Source organism: Microtus pennsylvanicus, chromosome 18 (genome assembly GCF_037038515.1).
Source record: "Microtus pennsylvanicus isolate mMicPen1 chromosome 18, mMicPen1.hap1, whole genome shotgun sequence".
In the NCBI taxonomy this organism is placed as follows: domain Eukaryota; kingdom Metazoa; phylum Chordata; class Mammalia; order Rodentia; family Cricetidae; genus Microtus; species Microtus pennsylvanicus.
This window is the reverse complement of record NC_134596.1, coordinates 24,331,747-24,350,363: the sequence shown is the minus strand read 5'-3', so window position 1 is coordinate 24,350,363 and position 18,617 is coordinate 24,331,747. Positions and strand designations below refer to the sequence as shown.

The following is an 18,617-nucleotide window of genomic DNA, read 5'->3' as shown; positions in this document are numbered from 1 at the left end:
ATGACTTGCTAAATCTACCTCCCCTGCCTCTGCCTCTTCTTTATGGCTCTGTCCCTCCTCTCTGTAGCTCTGTGTGAAGACTTTCACTCTTTTATATACTGGCTAACAGCTCCGTCTGCACAGAGGCAGGGCCTGGGGGGTGTGGGCGTGCTGACTGATCCGCTTCGGCTCTCGGTTCTTACTGTTAATCCACGGCTTCTGTCTGGCCTGCAGCAGATGGAACTCCCTGCAGGATGCTCAGGCCAGTTGCTCTACTTTTTTTTTTAGAATAAGGTAGAAACCAAAATACATAAATAAAATGCAGACAGGGAGCCTAACTTTGCCATGAACAAAAGGTTGATATTTCTGGGAGAGCAAGCGTTCCCCAACGGCAAGGGCTGTCTTTTAAAAGAGAAATCCTTTCCTAATTTGACAAGCTCTCAGCTTTCAAGAGGAGATTAGATGACTAAAGTGGATGAAGAAATAAATTAAGATCTATCTAAGGCACTTCACAGCTAGGGCGAGCAATGCACTTGTTCTCATGGTTAGGTCTAAGCTACCCAGTGACCTGGCTGCATTTAGCAAGAGCCCAACTCCCAGCTCCAGTTATTGTAAACTGATGTACCGTTCCCAATGTGATCTGGTCCAGTTCTTGTGTTTGTAAGGGAATAAGAAAGAACCCACGTTTATTGCTAAAGCTTGTGAGGCTTCAAGTTTTCCACCCAGGCATCTGCTCTCTTTATGGTTATTATTTTTACGATTGGAAAAATATTTGCTGTGGAAGCAGATTTGGGAGGTGGGAAAGTTTGAGACAGACGTCTTCATTGGGGCTGCTAAGTCACTCTCTGAGAAGCTCATTTACAGCTGGTGATGGGAGAGTGCTCCCCTTCGCACTTCCATTATATTTCATGAATACAATCATGAAAGGGAGCACCCATAATTTAAAGGGGCAGAGCCATGCTCTGCTGAACCGCATGGGTCTCAGTTCTGAAAGGAGTCTCTTCTGACCGACTCCCCTCCACCCTGCACCCACCCCAGGAAACCCTCCACTGATTATTTCCAAAGGGGGAAATCTGACATTTGAAATACTGTAAGATTGAAAAGTTTTTCAGCTCCACAGTGACACCGTAGGTGGAAAATTCCACATCTGACTTTATGTGTTGCAGGTTGCAGTAAGAAACACAGACCTGTGAAGACTATTGTATGAGGTTGACTTTAGGCTGTGTATATAAGGTGCATGTAACTGGATTTTGTTTTTTAGGCTTGGGTCCCCTCCCAAAGACATCTCATTATATACGTGCAAATATTAAAACATCTGAAATAGCCCTTGAAATCTGAAATATTATTATTATTATTTTTATATTAGTTTTTTTTGAGACAAGGTTTCTTTGTGTAGCCTTAGCTGTCTTTGAATTCACTTTGTAGACCAGGCTGGTCTAGCACTGAGATCCACCTGGCTCTGCCTCCTAAGTGCTGGGATTAGAACTCTGTAGCACCACACCCAGCTCCTGAAATAGTTCTTATCCGAAGCATTGTGGATAAGGGATATTCTTCAACCTCTATTTACATCAATATTTTAGAAGTAAAATTTTGTTGACTTCTGTTGACTTCAGGAGTCTAGCCCTGAAGACTGTACTTGCCATGTGTGCTCCAAATACCCCCATTTGTTAAACTCCCTCTGCTGTCTCTTGTCCTGTTTACAAGTGTCTAACAGGTCCAGGGTGTATCGGATGCAGATCAAATGAGCACAGGGGCAGACTCAGAATAAAGATATATTTTTAAAAAACCAAACCCTTCTTGTCCTCCTAGAACACTTAGGTCACGATGCTCATAAATGGGGATCCCAGATGGCCTTCCTGGTACTGTCTGGGAATCAGGAACTGCGGAAACCATGCCCTTGTGGGAGTCTTTCCTGCTGCATCAGCCTTCTGGTCCCTCCCTCCACCTGGGGGCCATTTGGACCCAGCTCCCTGTACCCTCTTTGTCATCTCACACCATGGAAAGGTAGCCTTCCTATTTCTGGCTCTGATTCCTCCCTTCTGGAATCTTTTACTTGCTTGCTTTGGTTTTCATGGTGATTTGACCAAACTGGAGGGTTCCGTTAAGATCCTTTGTAGTTAGGGCTCACAAGCCCTAAATTTTTGTCTGTTTCTACTCCTGCATTTTCCAAGTCATCTATGAAATAACACTCAGAACCTAAAGGATGCTATAGCACATAAAAAAAGCCAGACACAGAGAAAGGCTGCACGACCTCACTTCAGTCTGGATCCTGAAATCTGAAAAGCTCAACTTGTAGAAAGTAGAACAGTGGTTATCAGGGCCCAAGGTCAGCAGTGTTTGGGAGATTTATCAAAGGATTCAAAATTTCAGTTAGAGGAACGGATTCAAAAGATACACTGTACAATGATGTGGTAACTATTGTTAATAACCATCTTATTCATGGAAGTCCTTAGAATAGATTTTAATTTTCTTTCCCCCCAAAGTGGTTAAGTTCATGAAAATGCATGTATTGATTAGCTTAGATAGTTCCACAATGTATATAGATTTTATTTTTTTCCTCCCTTTTTGTTGAAAATAGATTTTTTTTTACATGCAATATATTCTGATATGGTTCCTCTTCCCCCAGGTCCTTTCAGGTCCTCCCTCCTTCCCCACCCACCCAAATCAGCATTCTTTTCCTTTTCTGTCATTAGAAAAAAAAAAAAAACCCCAGGTCTATAAAAACTTAAAATACGATAAAATAAAAGCAAACTAACCAGAATAAGACCAATCAATCAATCAATCAAAGAAAAAGCACAAGAAACACATACAGCCCCACCCCCATCAATATCTGAGGCTGGTGGGAGAGATGAGGTCATAGAGAGGGAGAGCTGGCCCTGCCCCTCATCAGATTCAGCACTCTGGAGAGCGGCCCCTGTGCCAAGCCAGGGCAACACAGTAGAGCTCGCCCTGAAGGTGAAGTGTGGGAGATTAAGCCTGCAAAACAGAAAAGCTTGAGAACTGGCCCCGCCCCTTGCTCGTGGTTGCAAGGAAGAACTCACCCTGGTGCTGAGGACAGGGGCGAGCTGGAAGGCTGATCAACCCTGCAACTACCCAGGGCCACAACCAGAGTTATGTGAGGCCCACCCCAACATCCACCCCACCTGTGATATTTTGGAGTATGCGAAGGGACCAGTCCTGCAGACCCAAAGCTGCAGGGTCTCCATAACATGGGGCAACAGCAGGATAACCAAGAGGAGTTCCAGTGAGGGCCCAGCATCTTTAATGTAGCAGAAACCAAAGACCTCAAACCAGACCAATGAATGACTCTTTGCAATGAACACTTGCAAGTAAAGATATATGGACAAGAGGGTTTACTGTGTGATTCCCCCTTCTCTCTTTTTTCCTTCTTCACCACACATTAAATTATAAAAGTTCTATTAAGATTTGTATGTAATCTTCCAGCCTCAGGACCCATCTGTTCTCGCTATTTATTCTCCAGGGAAGTCACGAATCTGTCATTTGTGAGTTTACAGTTTTTCATATCTGTGATGCCAGTGGTGATTCCTCTGCCAGGCTGCCACGCACGACTCCCCACACAGGTCTCTTGGGGGGAAATTGTGAAGCTAATGGTATCTCCTTCCCCAGTAAGTGAGAAGCTCTCAACCGAGTGTGAGGCTCAGCATGAAGTCCTAGAGAGAGAGAGAGAGAGAGAGAGAGAGAGAGAGAGAGAGAGAGAGAGAGAGAGGAAGAGTGTGGTTTGTGAAAAATCCACCAGACAGGTTTTCAGATCCACCGAAGGACCAGGGGCTCTTTATAATTCATATTGTTATGGTGTGGATCTGAAGAGACTCCCACAGGCTCGTGTTTCGACACTTGCTTCTAACTGGAGATATTATTATGGGAGGCTGTCAAACCTTTAAGAAGCAAGACCATACTGGTGGAAGTGGGCCATTAGGGGAGGGGTTTTAAAGATTGCAGCCTTGAGTTGGAGAGAGTTCAGTGGTTAAGAGTGCTTGCTGTACATACATGAAGGCCAGAGTTTGGGTCCAGCACCTATACAACAAGCCTGGAAACCTACAATATTTGTAGCTGATGCTCTGAGGAGGACAGAGCTAGGAACAGCACTGGGACTTTCTGGTTTTCAGTGCAGTAGAGAAAATGAGTTGTAGGTTCAGAGAGAGACTCTACCTCAAAGGAATAGATAGAGAGTGACAGAGGAAGACATTTTATTTCCTCTTCTGGTCTCCATGTGTACACATAGGTATGTGCTCCTGCATATATGTGTGAGTACACACTTGCACAGGCACACAGACATACACATGAATAGATGAATCTTTAAAAAAAAATTGTGGGGCTGCAGTGATGGTTCATCAGTTAAGATGACTGGATGCTCTTCCAGAGGAACCGGGTTCCATTCCCAGTAAGTAACATCCATCTATAACTCCAGTTATAGAAGATCTTATACTTTTTCATGGGCCTTTAAGGCAATGCACACATGTGTAAACAGACATTGGTACAGGTAAAACGCCTTTATACAGAAAAATAAAAAATATTGTACCTTTGCCTCTGGTTCAAAGTTCAGTCTGTGCTTCTGGTTGACCCTGATCAGAAAGAAGGGCTTCTGTCACAGACTCCTGCCACCGTAAGTTTTTCCATGCCCATGGATGCCCTGAACCTCCCCCCCCCCCAAGATAGAACAAATTGTCCCCTTCTTAAGACATGAGCCAAAGAACTATTTTCTCCCTGAAGTTGTCTGTCAGATAACGTCACAGTGGCTCAAAACCAACTAATATACATAATGAAGCTTTCTGCTCTCAGAAAATGCCACTCCCCCCAATTTTATTCATAGAAGAATGTATTTTTTTTGTTGTGTCTGCCATAGCAAAAAAAAAAAGCCAGAGAATGATCAGCTTAAAATAAAAGAAGTTGATTTTCTCATAAGAGCCATCCCTGAATGGAAGTGACCATGTCCTTGGAGTCTTCCCTTGCTATGTCAGTGTCTTAGCTTTCTCTTCTTGTGAGTGTGGGAGCTGTGGGACTGTGACCCACAAAATGTGACAGGCTCATTTTGTCTTCATTGCCCCTCTACAGGGCCTGACTTCAAATAGAATCCCTTTCTGGAGTTGAAGTGGGTTAGAAATTCAACACTGACTTGAGAGAGTACACAATGAGTGAGCGTACGAGTGAAGGCCTAAGCATCTTCTGGGTCATCATTCTATGCCGGCTCTGACTGAACTTGACTTCACATTCATTTCCTTCTTGTTTGGAAAGCACCTTATGAACCATACAAGAGTGATCCCAGATGACACTTGTATAATTATAATTATGAAGTCAGTACACACGCTAAGGTTTCTGTCAAGATAAAGTACAGACTAGAGAAATAAAGTCACCTTAAAGAGGAAAAGCTCCCAGCTCTGTTCTTCTCAAATGTAACTGGGATGAGTTATATTATGACTAACAAGGGTAACAATAGTGGTGATGGCGGCTGTTTGCAGAGTGCTTCTTTTGATTGGTCTATGATCAAGATGATTGAAATGTGTTATTTATCCATAGTCAGAACTCAAAAGAATACAACCGGCCCTCTGAAGAGGTTGGCCAGCTTGTCATTTCAGGAAATGGACCTTCTCAGAAGGCAGCATGGACCATGTTTTCCAAATATTACCCCCAGAAAGGGCAACATTTTGCCGGCTAGCTCAGGAGTGAGGTTCCCTGAATAATACAGTGTTACTGTGGGCCTAAGGGCAGTGGGCATTTGGCTGGGGACCTGGAAACATGACTAATTTGCTTACTTTAGTTCTGTGACCCTCACCATTCTTTCTTGTAGAGATTTGCTTTCTGTGATACTTTGAATGTAATTGGCCTCATAATTCATAAGGAGGAACACTATTAGGAGGTAGGGCTTTGTTGGACTAAGTGTGACCTTGGAGGAAGTGTGGTACTGTGGGGGTGGGTCTCATATATGTTCAGTCCTTGCCCAGTGAATCAGTCCATTTCTTGTTGCCTTCTGATCAAGATGTAGCCAGTACCATATCTGCCTACGTGCCACCATAATCCTGCAATGACGTTCATGGACTGAACCTTTGAAAATGTTAAGTGAGCCATTCCAATTCAATGTTTTCCTTCTAAGAGTTGCCATGGTCATAGTGTCTCTTCATAGCAATAAGTAAAACCCAAACTAAGACAAAAATTGCTAACAGGGACCAACTGTGTGCTGTGACAGGCCTGACCATGTGTTTATTTGGAGGAATTTGGACTTTGGTACTTTGGGTTATGAAAACAGTGAAATACTTTAAGCACTGCTTAATGGGGCACACTGGTAGGAACATGGAAGATGGAGGTGCTGAGTTATTTGAACTATGGGACACTCACTCAAGAGGTTCTAGAGGAGAAGAATATTAAGTATGCTGCCTAGAGAGATCATTCTTTTTTTAAATTTATTTATTTATTAAAGATTTCTGCCTCCTCCCCGCCACCGCCTCCCATCCCCCCCCCCCCCCGATCAAGTCCCCTTCCCTCATCAGCTCGAAGAGCAATCAGGGTTCCCTGACCTGTGGGAAGTCCAAGGACCACCCACCTCCATCCAGGTCTAGTAAGGTGAGCATCCAAACTGCCTAGGCTCCCCCAAAGCCAGTACGTGCAGTAGGATCAAAAACCCATTGCCATTGTTCTTGAGTTCTCAGTATTCCTCATTGTCCTCTATGTTCAGCTAGTCCGGATTTATCCCATGCTTTTTCAGACCCAGGCCTGCTGGCCTTGGTGAGTTCCCAATAGAACATCCCCATTGTCTCAGTGTGTGGGTGTACCCCTCGCGGTCCTGAGTTCCTTGCTCGTGCTCTCTCTCCTTCTGCTCCTGATTTGAACCTTGAGATTTCTGTCCGGTGCTCCAATGTGGGTCTCTGTCTCTGTCTCTGTCTCCTTTCATCGCCTGATGAAGGTTAATATTCAGGAGGATGCCTATATGTTTGTCTTTGGATTCACCTTCTTATTTAGCTTCTCTAGGATCACGAATTATAAGCTCAATGTCCTTTATTTATGGCTAGAAACCAAATATGAGTGAGTACATCCCATGTTCCTCTTTTTGGGTCTGGCTTACCTCACTCAGGATAGTGTTTTCTATTTCCATCCATTTGTATGCAAAATTCAAGAAGTCCTTGTTTTTTACTGCTGAGTAATACTCTAATATGTATATATTCCATACTTTCTTCATCCATTCTTCCATTGAAGGGCATCTAGGTTGTTTCCAGGTTCTGGCTATTACAAACAATGCTGCTATGAACATAGTTGAGCATATACTTTTGTTGTATGATAGGGCCTCTCTTGGGTATATTCCCAAGAGTGGTATTGCTGTGGTCATGGTGCTTCTTCACAGCAATAGAAACCCTGACTAAGATGGGGTGGCTGCTGCAACAACTGACTAGAACCTTGGTACCTTCAAACTGGGAAGTTTACTCTTGCGATTTTAGAGGGCAGAAGGGCAATGATGTCTTATGAGTAGATGCAAAGAATCTTCAACAAATGCCAGCCTGCCAAATAAGGAACAAATAAAAGATGCTAGTCACCATGGTACTTCTCCCATGATTGAAAAACGGATTTAACACTGAGAAGTCAATCACGAATACGTCGTGAGAATGGAGAATCCCACGTGATCATCTCAATAAATATGGAAGAAATATTTTATGGTCAATATTGAAACCATTTCATGTTAAAAATATGGAATTTAGAAGCCAGGTGGTGGTGGCACATGCCTTTAGTCCTGGCACTTGGGAGGCAGAGGCAGGTGGATCTCTATGATTTTGAGGCCAGCCTGATCTACAAAGTGAGTTGCAAAACACAGTCAGGGCCCTTACACAGAGAAACCTTGTCTCAAAAAACTAAATGGAACCTATGTCTAGAAGGGAAATTCATCAGTCTACTTAAGGGCACCTGTGATGAATCCACAGTGAACGCAGCACTAGTGTGGAAGACTGGATGTTTTCCCTTTGAGATCAGGAGCAAGAAAGGATGTCTGGCAGTTCTACTTCTGTTCACGGTTGCAGGGCACAGAACATGGACTCAAATGCTAGTTCTGTCAGTCATTAGCTGTGTGGTCTGGGGCCGCTCACTAAGCCTCCCTGAGCTCTCCTCAGATCTGGGGTTTCCTTCAGACAACGAGATGATGACGATGTCTCTACTGGAGGGTTTCTGTGAGGACTCCACGAATAGTAGGTTTCCAGCTCTGAGCCAGGCGTGTGGCAAGCATTTCAGAGGTTTTTTTCCCTCCCCTTTCCCTTGCTGTTCACTTATTCTTCAAGAAAAGAGAAAGATGCAGAGGAACTGGGGAAAGGAGGGAGAAAGGAGAAGCATGTCTACGATGCTCTGGTTAAGGAACAGAGAGTCTGGAAAACAGACCAACGGAACCCTTTGTGCCGCGTTCCAGAACCCTCTCATTTTGTCATGCCCTTGGTGTGAACGTGCCAAGACAGCATCCTGTTCTCCACACCCACGCATCCACAGTGCTTCCTCTGAGGCTGGCTCAGCCCAGGTGCTGATGAGAAAGCAGGGCGTCCACCCTCCCTTGATTCTGCTCTTTTAGTGGATCACACAACTCCTTGGGAAAGAAAAGGAGTACCCAAGGCTCACCCCACCACCACCAAGGGGGTTGATGTAGAAGGGTCTGAGAAGCCACGGTGTGGAGGTGGGTGGAGAGGAAGGGGTGAGATCTTTGGAATAGGGGTCCTACAGGGCTCTGGCATGCTGCCTCCATCAATGGAGCTTAGGCAAAACCATTGTATATTGGAGCACAGAAAGTCACCAGTCCTTACCAGGATGTCCGTGTTGACTCTGCGAAGCTGGAGTAATCAGAAGTAGGTCTCGGAGGAGCTCTTCCTTTCCCATCATAAGCATTAAAGTGGGTGGCTGGGACACTCTGGTGAAGATGGCGAATTAGGGCATTTGGTGCTCTGTAAAGAAAAACATCCCAGAGTATCTGAGCCCACCCCTCTGGAAGAAAGGAGAAGGCACTCCTTTGAGAGTTCTTGTTGTGATGGGTCTCCCCCACCCACTGTGCTCCCCCCCCCCAGCCCAGGGCTCAGTCAAATCTGGGATCATGGAGACATGGCATTTTCACCTTCTGGGGATGAATGCCATCACCTGCCGCACTCAGTGTCTGGCTGAGATTTCCAGCCTTTCCCCAGGAATGTTTTTTGTCTCTTCCACAGTGAGTCACCCTGAGGCTGTTCTTGGGGAAAGTGGGATGGGAGTGCAGGAGGATGTGTCAGATTGCGAAGGATGTTCTGCTCTTCCTTCCAAAATTGACTTCACAGCTTGTAACCGTGAGTTTTCTGCAGAGTCGGAACAAGCAAATGGACCAGGACTCCCCAGGATCTGTGGCCTGCTTCTGATGCAAGCTGAGATCCCTGCATTGCAATCTGACCCTTTGCCAATGAGAAAATCATTGAGAAAAATCAATGAGAAAATCAGACCAGTGCTCGTGTGTGTATGTAGATCCTGGGGATCAAGCCATTTCAACAAATGTTCAGTGTTCTCTGGCATCAGTGTATGACGTATTATGGACATGGCATTGAGGGCACTGGCACAATGTCCATCTCCTAAGATAGTGTGGAATGAAGATGGCAGAGAGACCAGCCAAGTGCCGGACTGTGATGAAGTAGAAAAAAATATCAGTTGTTTGGAGTAAGAGCTGGGGGAGGAGGGGACTCTGAGACTAAGTGAAGGAAGACCACGGAAGCAGCAAAAAGGGGGGAAAGCCCAAAGTGGGGCATGTCCTGATTGCAAGGGCATGACTGCAAAGATGGGCAGAAGTCAGGTGGAAGAGACACCTGGAGGTACATCCTGATGGACCCAGCCCAGACTGTGCTCTCGTGGAGGAAGTTTGTAGACAATGTAAAGTTCCCAAAGGACTCTTTCGGAGTTATCGATTTGGTCTGTGGATGGAAGCAGTGTGCCATCATGGTTTGGGACCATATCCTGGGGTCAGTGATCCTTGTGACTCTAGTGTGAGACTGTGCTTCCTCAGCCTCTCTTTCCTGATGGTGAAATAGGGGGATGAGCAGTGGCGTAGGAACAAGCAATAGTTTAGGGACAAGCCGTGGCTTAGGGAAGGCTGAGTGGGAGGGTTGAGAGCTTGTTTATCTCAGTGCCTGATGCTTGGGAGAAGCTCAGCAAAGGAAGCTCATGCTAACAACCTAACTCTAAGGAGATGCACATGGAGAGGGCATGGTGAGTGGGTTGGAAGGAGAGAGACAGCAGATCTGAACCACGTGTGCCGCTGCTGCCAGGATGCAGATAAGGCTGGCCAAGGCCTAAACCTGGATGACAGTATGGGAAGAAGGAGGGACAGCAATGACTAATGCTGGCGTGATGGAAGGGCTAGGGCCTGGCAAGTGTGGGGAACAGGTTGAGGAAAGTAGCAGGATTCAGCCAGCAGAAGATCCTTGGCTAACACGGCAGGGAGAATGGGTACGGAATCCCATGGTGAGTCTTAATGGGCCCAGTGGGTACCTTAGTGGAGTCTGTGGCGTGATCATGAGTGTGATCACTGTGTGAACGACAGGCATGGTATGGCATTTTGAATGTATTTGGCCCCCATAAACTCATAGGGAGTGGCCTTGTGGCTAATTAGGAGGTGTGTGGTCTTGGAGGAGGAGGCTGGATGACACACGCCTTTAATGCAGACTATGAGGCTGGAGGCACACCTGTCATCTGGGCCACACCTTCTGTTGGAAGTGTGTCACTGTGGGGGTAGTCTTTGAGGTCTTTTTCTCAAGGTTCACTCAGTGTGACAGTCAGCGGACTGCCTGTTGCTTCTGAGTCAAGATGTAGGGCTCTCAGTTCCAGCACCACATCTGCCTGCCTGCTGCCATGCTCTCCTCCTTGATGCACTAAAACCTCTGAACTGTAAGCGAGCCAATTAAATGCTTTCTTTATAAGAGCTGTCATGGTCATGGTGTCTCTTCAGAGCAATAGTAAATCCTAACTAAAACACTTGGCTAGAGCCGAAGTTCTGGAACCAAAAGGAAACTCCAAATAGAGGTAGCCTTAGAAACAGAGTGGTGTTGCGGAGCTGAGAGGGGAAGGGATGGAGGGAAGGGATAAGATGATCCCAGAGCAGGTGTTTAGTGAACTAAGAGGTGAGGTCAGGAAGTCAGGGAAGGGGAGCTAGAAGTGGGGTGAATTCACTTGAGAGGCTCAACACAACTTTCCTGGGGAATAAAGCTAGGGACTATATGGGGGCATTGGTAAACAGGATTGGGGTTCAGTTGATTCAGACATTGGTAGAGATTGAGAACATGTGTTTGTACTTAAACATGCTCTCTCTCTCTCTCTCTCTCTCTCTCTCTCTCTCTCTCTCTCTCTCTCTCGCTGTGTGTGTGTGTGTGTGTGTGTGTGTGTGTGTGTGTGTGTGTATGGTTTGTCTTTCTCATGAGTGTTTAGCAGTCTGGGCAATGGATAGCAAAGGATGTATTAGTTTTTTCCATGATGGAATTCTTGACAGACAAGTTAAGGAAGGACTCAGTTCAGGTGAAACACTCTGCCATGGTGGAGAAGATAAAACTGTGGTTTAGGATTCTACAGTATATAATGGTCAGGAAGTTTCTATGGCTACAGAATCCTAACATCCAAGAAGCAGGCATTGGCAGGACCCAGCCTAGAACTTATAAGATCTTCTTCCTCTTGAGCAATCTGCTTCTTCTGGCTAGGTCCCACGTCTTAAAGGTTCTACAACTTCCCCCCAAAACACCACCAGCTAGTGGCCACAAAAAGTGTCTAAATTAATGTGCCTATGTAGACGTTTCAGGCTACATCACAAGGGGTTAATGGCATCTAGATATTCTATAATGGCATCCTGTTATTCTTCAGGGGAACGGGCACCGTTTTACTTAAGTCAAATGCACAGGGAATTGATAAGACAATGGTAAAGATCTACATTGCTCCATTGGCTCCTTTAATCCTGTTACACCCTTTAGGAGGGGTCCCATCAGCATTCACATATTTGGGATAGAGAAACTGAGGTCAAATGGCTTAGTGACTTGAACAGCATCACACACACATGGAGGAAGAGGTGGAGGCAGAGAATTTGTAAGAATTAGATTTTTTTTTTTGCTTCCAGCTCATGCCTACAGTGTAGAGTTGGTCTCAGGGCTATTTAGACATCAAAGGGCAGCGTTCCCTTTTGTGTCAGATGGATCAGGGAGGTAAAAGCAAGAAGGAGCAAAATGGAGCCGCCACCTGTCTGTTCCACTACTCGGAGATGATACGTGTGGGAACTTTTTCCTTTTTTGAGCTGTCTGTTTAAATGCACAGGAATTGGCAAATTCTAATGACAGTCTATTTTGGAGGGAGTGTTAAATTATTCAGAGGGAGGCACAAATAGACTGTCTCCAGCAGCCTTGACTTCCTGCTTGAACTTGCAGATGTCAATTTGGTGGATTTTCTGAGGGTCTGCAGACGAGACTCTGACCAGGGAGGAGGGAGGCGGCAGGGCTTCCATCCAGAGACCCAGAAGTGAGTGCTGGAGGGTGCTGTCTGCAGTCTTCAACTCTGAGCCACCAGCCCCACCCCAACCCTTTTCTAGTCTCTAAGCTGCTGGGCCACCTAATGTCATTTGATGTCATGGCAACAAAACCCCTAATTTGGGGCTTCTGGTTGTTTTTCTCATCTCTGCATGGGTGTCAGCCTAGGTGTCTAGACCACAGAAAGCTGGACCTACGGTGGTGTCCAGCACATATGGTTTTGTGTCCTCTGGGCTCTGCAAGGCCCGAGTGTGCAGGATGCTATTTGTAGCATAGATAAAAAGTGGGGCTTGCTGAGGAGCTGTAGAATGCACACCCTTCTGTAACTGCCTCTTTCTATCAGCTGCTGCTTCTCCAGGACCCTTTGTTCTAGAGCGGACACAGCAAAGACTCTGAGTGTCTTTGACATTGTTCTGACTTTTGGACTGTTCTGTGGAAATGGCTTGAGAGAGACACAGAGAAATAGGATAAGCTGCAATGTAGGATGGTTATTCAATTTATGAACCAAACCAGGCTACCCAAGAGAGTGAAAGGGGAGTTCTTTAATCGTGGTTTCATGACACGAAGCCCTGTCCGGAGTAACTTGGGCGAACAACCACATTATCAAGACCAGGGCTTTGGAGCAGACTGTTTTGATGGTTGATAAAAAGACACAGTTTTCTCACCACAAAGCGGACCTCTGCTTCTAATAGGCAGATGGGCGCGGTTGTCCATAGCGTGCCCACTTCAACTCCTAGGGCATATATTGTGATCCTCAACCTGCCTGACTGTAGAATGAGCTTGGAGACAAGCCCCGAGGAAGGTCGGAGGGAGTGTCTAGACTGGGTTAGTTGAAGTGGGACAATCTGCTCCAAATGTAAAGTCCACGGACTACCAGAACCATCTTTCTCTGTATTTGACTAGGGGTGCAATGTGGTTAGCTGCCCTCTGCTTCTGCCGCTGTGACTTCCTGCTGGGCTGGACTGTGTGTCCTTGAACTCTAGGCCAAAGGAAGCTTTCCTCTCCTTTAGTTGCTTTTGTTAGCAGCAAGGAAAAATATATAATATATATATATTCCCCCCTTTCTTCTAAAAACAAAATAAAACCAACAGCAATAACAAAACGTCTTCCTCTGCAACAAAACCCGTTCCTCAGTGTCCATTAGGTAAGATTGCACCTGCCCTCCGCCCGTTCTTATTACCTGTCCTCTCTCCTAAAATTTCTTCTATCCCAGAAGTAGAGAATTAACTTTTTGGCCAGATCCTTCTGGGTTCCATATAACAGTTTCTCAATTGATTTTAATTTTTTCATTACCTCTCGAGTGATCTTTTTAGACCCCAGTATCCCTGCTAATTACCATGGTTATCACTAGATTTTAGTAGCAGGTTGGGTATGGTCAGATGCACATGATTTGGGGCTAGTATTAAAGCCAAGGTGGAAAGATCACTTAAGTCAGGAGCTCAGGGCCAGTCTGGGCAATATAATGAAACCATGTATCAAGACAAAAAAGATTAATATCACAGATATGGTGTGTGTATGTTCATGTGTTGTGTACTATTGAGGAACTACAGATCACTGTGCTAGTTAGGGTATTTATTTGAACCTTCTGCCCTCCAAGGCCTGAGGAAGCAATTTTCCCCCTGAGAACTGGCTTTTTCTCCCCCCAACCCCCCGCCAGGCAGCATCCTGCTGGGACACTGTGTAGTGTTTATTGCCACCGTTTGTCACTCTTCCCACTTAGTCTCGGATGCTCCCACAGAGGGGACGCCACACTTCTCCACAGAGGCTTATCAAGCCGCGGGAGACTACATGATCAAGAGCCCCTCTCTCCAACCCCTGCAGCATCCTTGTGTAGCAATCCTTCCCTCAGGAGAAAGTCTAGGCTCAGTGAGGGTGAGTCATCATGATCGTGCAGTTGACCTGAAGACCACATCTGCGCTGTGGCAACAACACCCTGACTCCTCTCCATCCATAGGGCTAGGCAGGGGCAATGGCGGAAGGCAGCGGTCATCACCAAGCTCCTGCAATGAGCCTGTTTGCTTAGGTGCTCTGTGTCCTTAACTCTAAAGTCGTGCCCTTGCTCTTGAAGAGAAGGGATGTGATAGTTCCAGAAGCCAAAGATGAGGTTGCAATGACTGCTTTGTAAAGTCCATAAAGCCAGCAGCTCACGAGGGCTGGGTTGTGACCTGGGTCTCCCTCTCCCCAAATCCTTTCTGCTTCCCATTTAAGCAAGACTCCCAGGAGATGGACACCCTAGCCTCCCTATACAGGAGGATGGGAACCACCACACCCCTAGATTTTTTTCCTACTGCCATTTTATTTATTTATTTATTTTTATTTTTTAATATTTATTTATTTATTTATTATGTATACAATATTCTGTCTGTGTGTATGCCTGCAGGCCAGCAGAGAGCACCAGACCCCATTACAGATGGTTGTGAGCCACCATGTGGTTGCTGGAAATTGAACTCAGGACCTTTGGAAGAGCAGGCAATGCTCTTAACCTCTGAGCCATCTCTCCAGCCCCCCATTTTATTTATTATGTGTGCAAGTATCCCTTTCTATACCCTGCATTTTTATTAGCGCTTACTAGTTGTTCATATTAACAGGATATACTGTGGCATTTCTGTGCATGCACACAGCATTCATGGATCAAATGCTGCCTTCTCTATCCCTCCATGTTTATTGTTTCCCTACGGTTATATGAAGAGAAGCATAGATCACAATGTTCTGCAAACAATGCCTCTTTCCACCTTTGCAAATTACTTCTCTTCAGAGACTCCTGGGTTTCTGGAAATCCCAGGTTAGAAGCCTCTGCTCTCTAAAATGGCAAAGAATGATTTTTGTTCCTTGGAGATAGCCTAGCAGACTGTCTTTCTGGAAATCACACATGGTTTTGGAGTATAAACCTTAGAGATAAATAGGAACAGACAGGCCTGGCCCAGCAGGCTGCTCGGTGGTTTGATGCAAGGTAAGTGTGCCCGGCACCCAGAACAGAAGGAGTCAGTCTGTGGGTGGCTCACTCTCCAGGAGCCTTTGGTATATTCTTGGGGAAAGAACCTTCATCCATATGTGCTGATCTCAGTTGGCTGAGGACCACTGGGGAGGACACAGCCCCCTGGGATGCTCTGGCACTGGCAGAGGACCCGCAGTGCAACAAGGATCTTGGGAGCAGTTGTCAGCGAGACCTCCCATCTTTCATTGACTTAATTTGCTGAGCCTTGACTTGACAGCACAGTAGGACCAGGTGTGCCTTCCCCAGAGGTAGGCAAACTGGTTTTTATTTCAGCATGTCTGTCTCCGTCTCCTAGGATCAGGAATGGCAGCTTCCTTCTCTGGGAGAGACAGGGATAGTGAAGTTGGCTTTCCTGCCAAGCTTTTGGCACATTGAATACTCTTATATGGGATCCAGAGAGGGAAGTGGCTGGAGTCAGGAGGGTTCGAGTGGGCTGCCCACTGTTCTCCTATGCCTACAGGATGCTGACCATGATTAGGATTAAGGAAATACTGTTTGCTCCTGGATAGAAGTTCCATCCTCTGAAGTCACATCTCAGATTCTAAAAGAGCAGTGACAAACGGTGCAAGCACTTCCATCCACCCAGGTAGCAGGACACACTTGCTGTGTGTGAACCCATAGCTAGGTAATCACCCAGTTACAGGACAGACCAGCCACATGTAAACCCATAACTAGGTGATCACCCAGCTTACAGGACACACCAGCCACGTGTAAACCCATAGCTAGGTAATCACCCAGAGTTCAGAATAAAACAGCTCCCGGCCCCTTTGGGGAGATGCTGGGAACCAACTCACTCTTTTGAAAATTAGCAAACAAGGGGCAAAGGGTTTGTTTTAACTTTGCCTTTCCCATACAGCATACCTTAGGACAACTGAAAAGGGAAGTTTTTCTTCGTATAACTATTCCAGCTGATACATGAGGGAGTGATAGAATTAGAATTCTGTAGTCTCAATTGCAGAATATAGGTGGCGATCACCCGTGTGTGTGTGTGTGTGTGTGTGTGTGTGTGTGTTCATCCATGTGCATAAATACAGTGTGCAGAGATTAACATTACATGTCTTCCTCATTCACTTTCTGCCTTGGGTTTTGAGACAGAGATCCTCAATGAACCTGGAGCTAACTGGTTGACTAGACAGTCTGGCCAGCAAGCTCTAGGATCCACTCCTCCCTAAACCCCTCAGTGCTGGACTTATAGAAGTGTATCACTATAGCTGGCTTTTGGTGGGTGCTGTAATTCAGATTCAGGCCCTTGGGCTTGTGTAGCAATCACTTTGACAACAGAGCCATTTGATCTCTTGAGAAAAGTAGAACAAGGGTAACTGTGAAGCCGTCTTGCCTAAAGTCAAAACAATGACAGCAACCCCCCCATTATGTTAACACTAATTCTAATATGACCCCTAGTCCTAACTTAATCATATCCTTAACCAAAACTGTAACCCATGCATACCCTAAACCTAAACCAAATGCCTAATCCCTAACCCTAATCCTAACCCTAACCCAACCCTAGCACTAATCCCAACCCTAATCCTAAACCAGTGAATCTCAGTAAGAACATGTTTCTAATAGGACTCCCGGTGACGGCAGAAACATTGTGTGTGTGTGTGTGTGTGTGTGTGTGTGTGTGTGATCATGCACAGAATACATGGGCAGCCCAACAGGAATGTGAGCCTTGTGAGTGTTGAGCATTTGAAGTAAGATTTGTGTTGCCGAGAACCAGGCGTTAAGTTGTATTATTCTTTAGTAATTCGAACTCCAGTAGCTTAGCTACTACACTGGGCAACGTGGCTCTAGATCAACCTCGCCAGCTCACAGGAGACACAGGGGACAGAAAACACGTGGAAGGAAATCATAAAAAAAAATAGCCAAACATATTCCAAGGAAACTGGAACGAACCATCTGGTTTCATTATAAGAAGGCCACAGAGAACAGCATGAGGTCATGTGGGGAGCATCTCAGTTACTAAAGATGAGATGTAGTCACCAGTGACAAAGTCTAGAACTTATCTGGAACCGGCTCTGAACAACTGAGAAAACTTGAACTCTGTATGTTCAATGTTACAAAACAACTGTGAATTTCTTAGGTGTGATAATGGTCAGTGGATTATTTTTAAAAAGAGTCCTATTATTATTATTATTATTATTATTATTTTGTTGTTGTTGTTATTGAGCTAGGGTTTCACTAAGTAGCCCTTACTGGCCTGAATCTCTCCATGTAGACCAGGCTGGCCTAATTCGTAGAGATCTTTCTGCCTCTTCCTCCTGAGTGCGGGGATTAGAGCCCTGTGCTGGGCCTGAGTCTTATTCCTGAGAGTTTGTTTGGAGTTGCTAGAGTGGGAGAATAGTTACCCTTGTATCTTTGACTAAAAAATGGTCCAGAGAACACAAGTCTCTACTCTGAGTGGTGAGAGAAGACGGACACACTGGCCTAGCCAGATAAATAAACAGCACCAACTCTGGGGGTTGATGGGGTGACAGTTGTACCCAAATTGTCCTCAGTTCCAGAGTCTGTCTTTAAAAAAATAGATACCACTGATATTTATAGATAAAAATCACAGGATATGGAAAACTGCTTCAAAAATCACTTAGTGGTCATGTGAGGTTGAAAAATTTGGTCAGGGTGCAAATGAAACAAGATTGGAATGAGTTAATAATTGTGGGACTGTTTGGAGAATACATAGCGGCATATTATATTATTCTGAATATGTCTGGTAGTTTTTATAATAAAATGTGAAGAGAAAAAGAAGTAAGGGACTTCCAAGGGATCTCTTTCTGATCTCGGATGAGAGCAGACACCATAGCAACAAGCAGCAGAAATCTCTAGCTGGAGCTAAGATGAGCGCTGAGCAGGGAGAGTGTGCAGTAGCGTCCGGAGAAGATGCGCTGGGCCTCCAGAGGGCAAGCGCTGAAAAACGGTGGTCAGGGTCATAGCTGGGGAACAGGAAGTAGGTCTTTCTCATCCTGGGCCAGCTGAAGTGATCCCAGAGTCCCCACGTCTCTGGCCCTCAAGGAACGCAAAAGCACCTTCCATTTATGGACAAGGGGTTTCCAGTTTCCACAGTTTAGTGAGTCAGGTATCTGAGTTTATTAAGAGGACTAGAAGAGGCATGGAAATCAGGCCCTTTAGGATGAAGGCGATGCTAAGGTAATTCC

At 45.6% G+C, this 18,617-nt stretch overlaps 1 protein-coding gene across 8 annotated transcripts in view; it reads left to right on the top strand.

The window, feature by feature from the left end:
• The window catches only part of Sv2b (synaptic vesicle glycoprotein 2B), a 158,204-nt gene that overhangs the window by 17,747 nt on the left and 121,840 nt on the right, over positions 1–18,617 (top strand). Inside the window, exon 1 of one of the 8 annotated variants that reach the window (XM_075953139.1) lies at positions 10,114–10,434. The exons of the other annotated variants lie outside the window; for them this stretch is intronic. The gene's annotated coding sequence lies outside the window, so the exon portion shown is untranslated. Of the gene's footprint in view, positions 1–10,113; positions 10,435–18,617 lie in introns of those variants that run through there. 8 annotated transcript variants of the gene reach the window in all.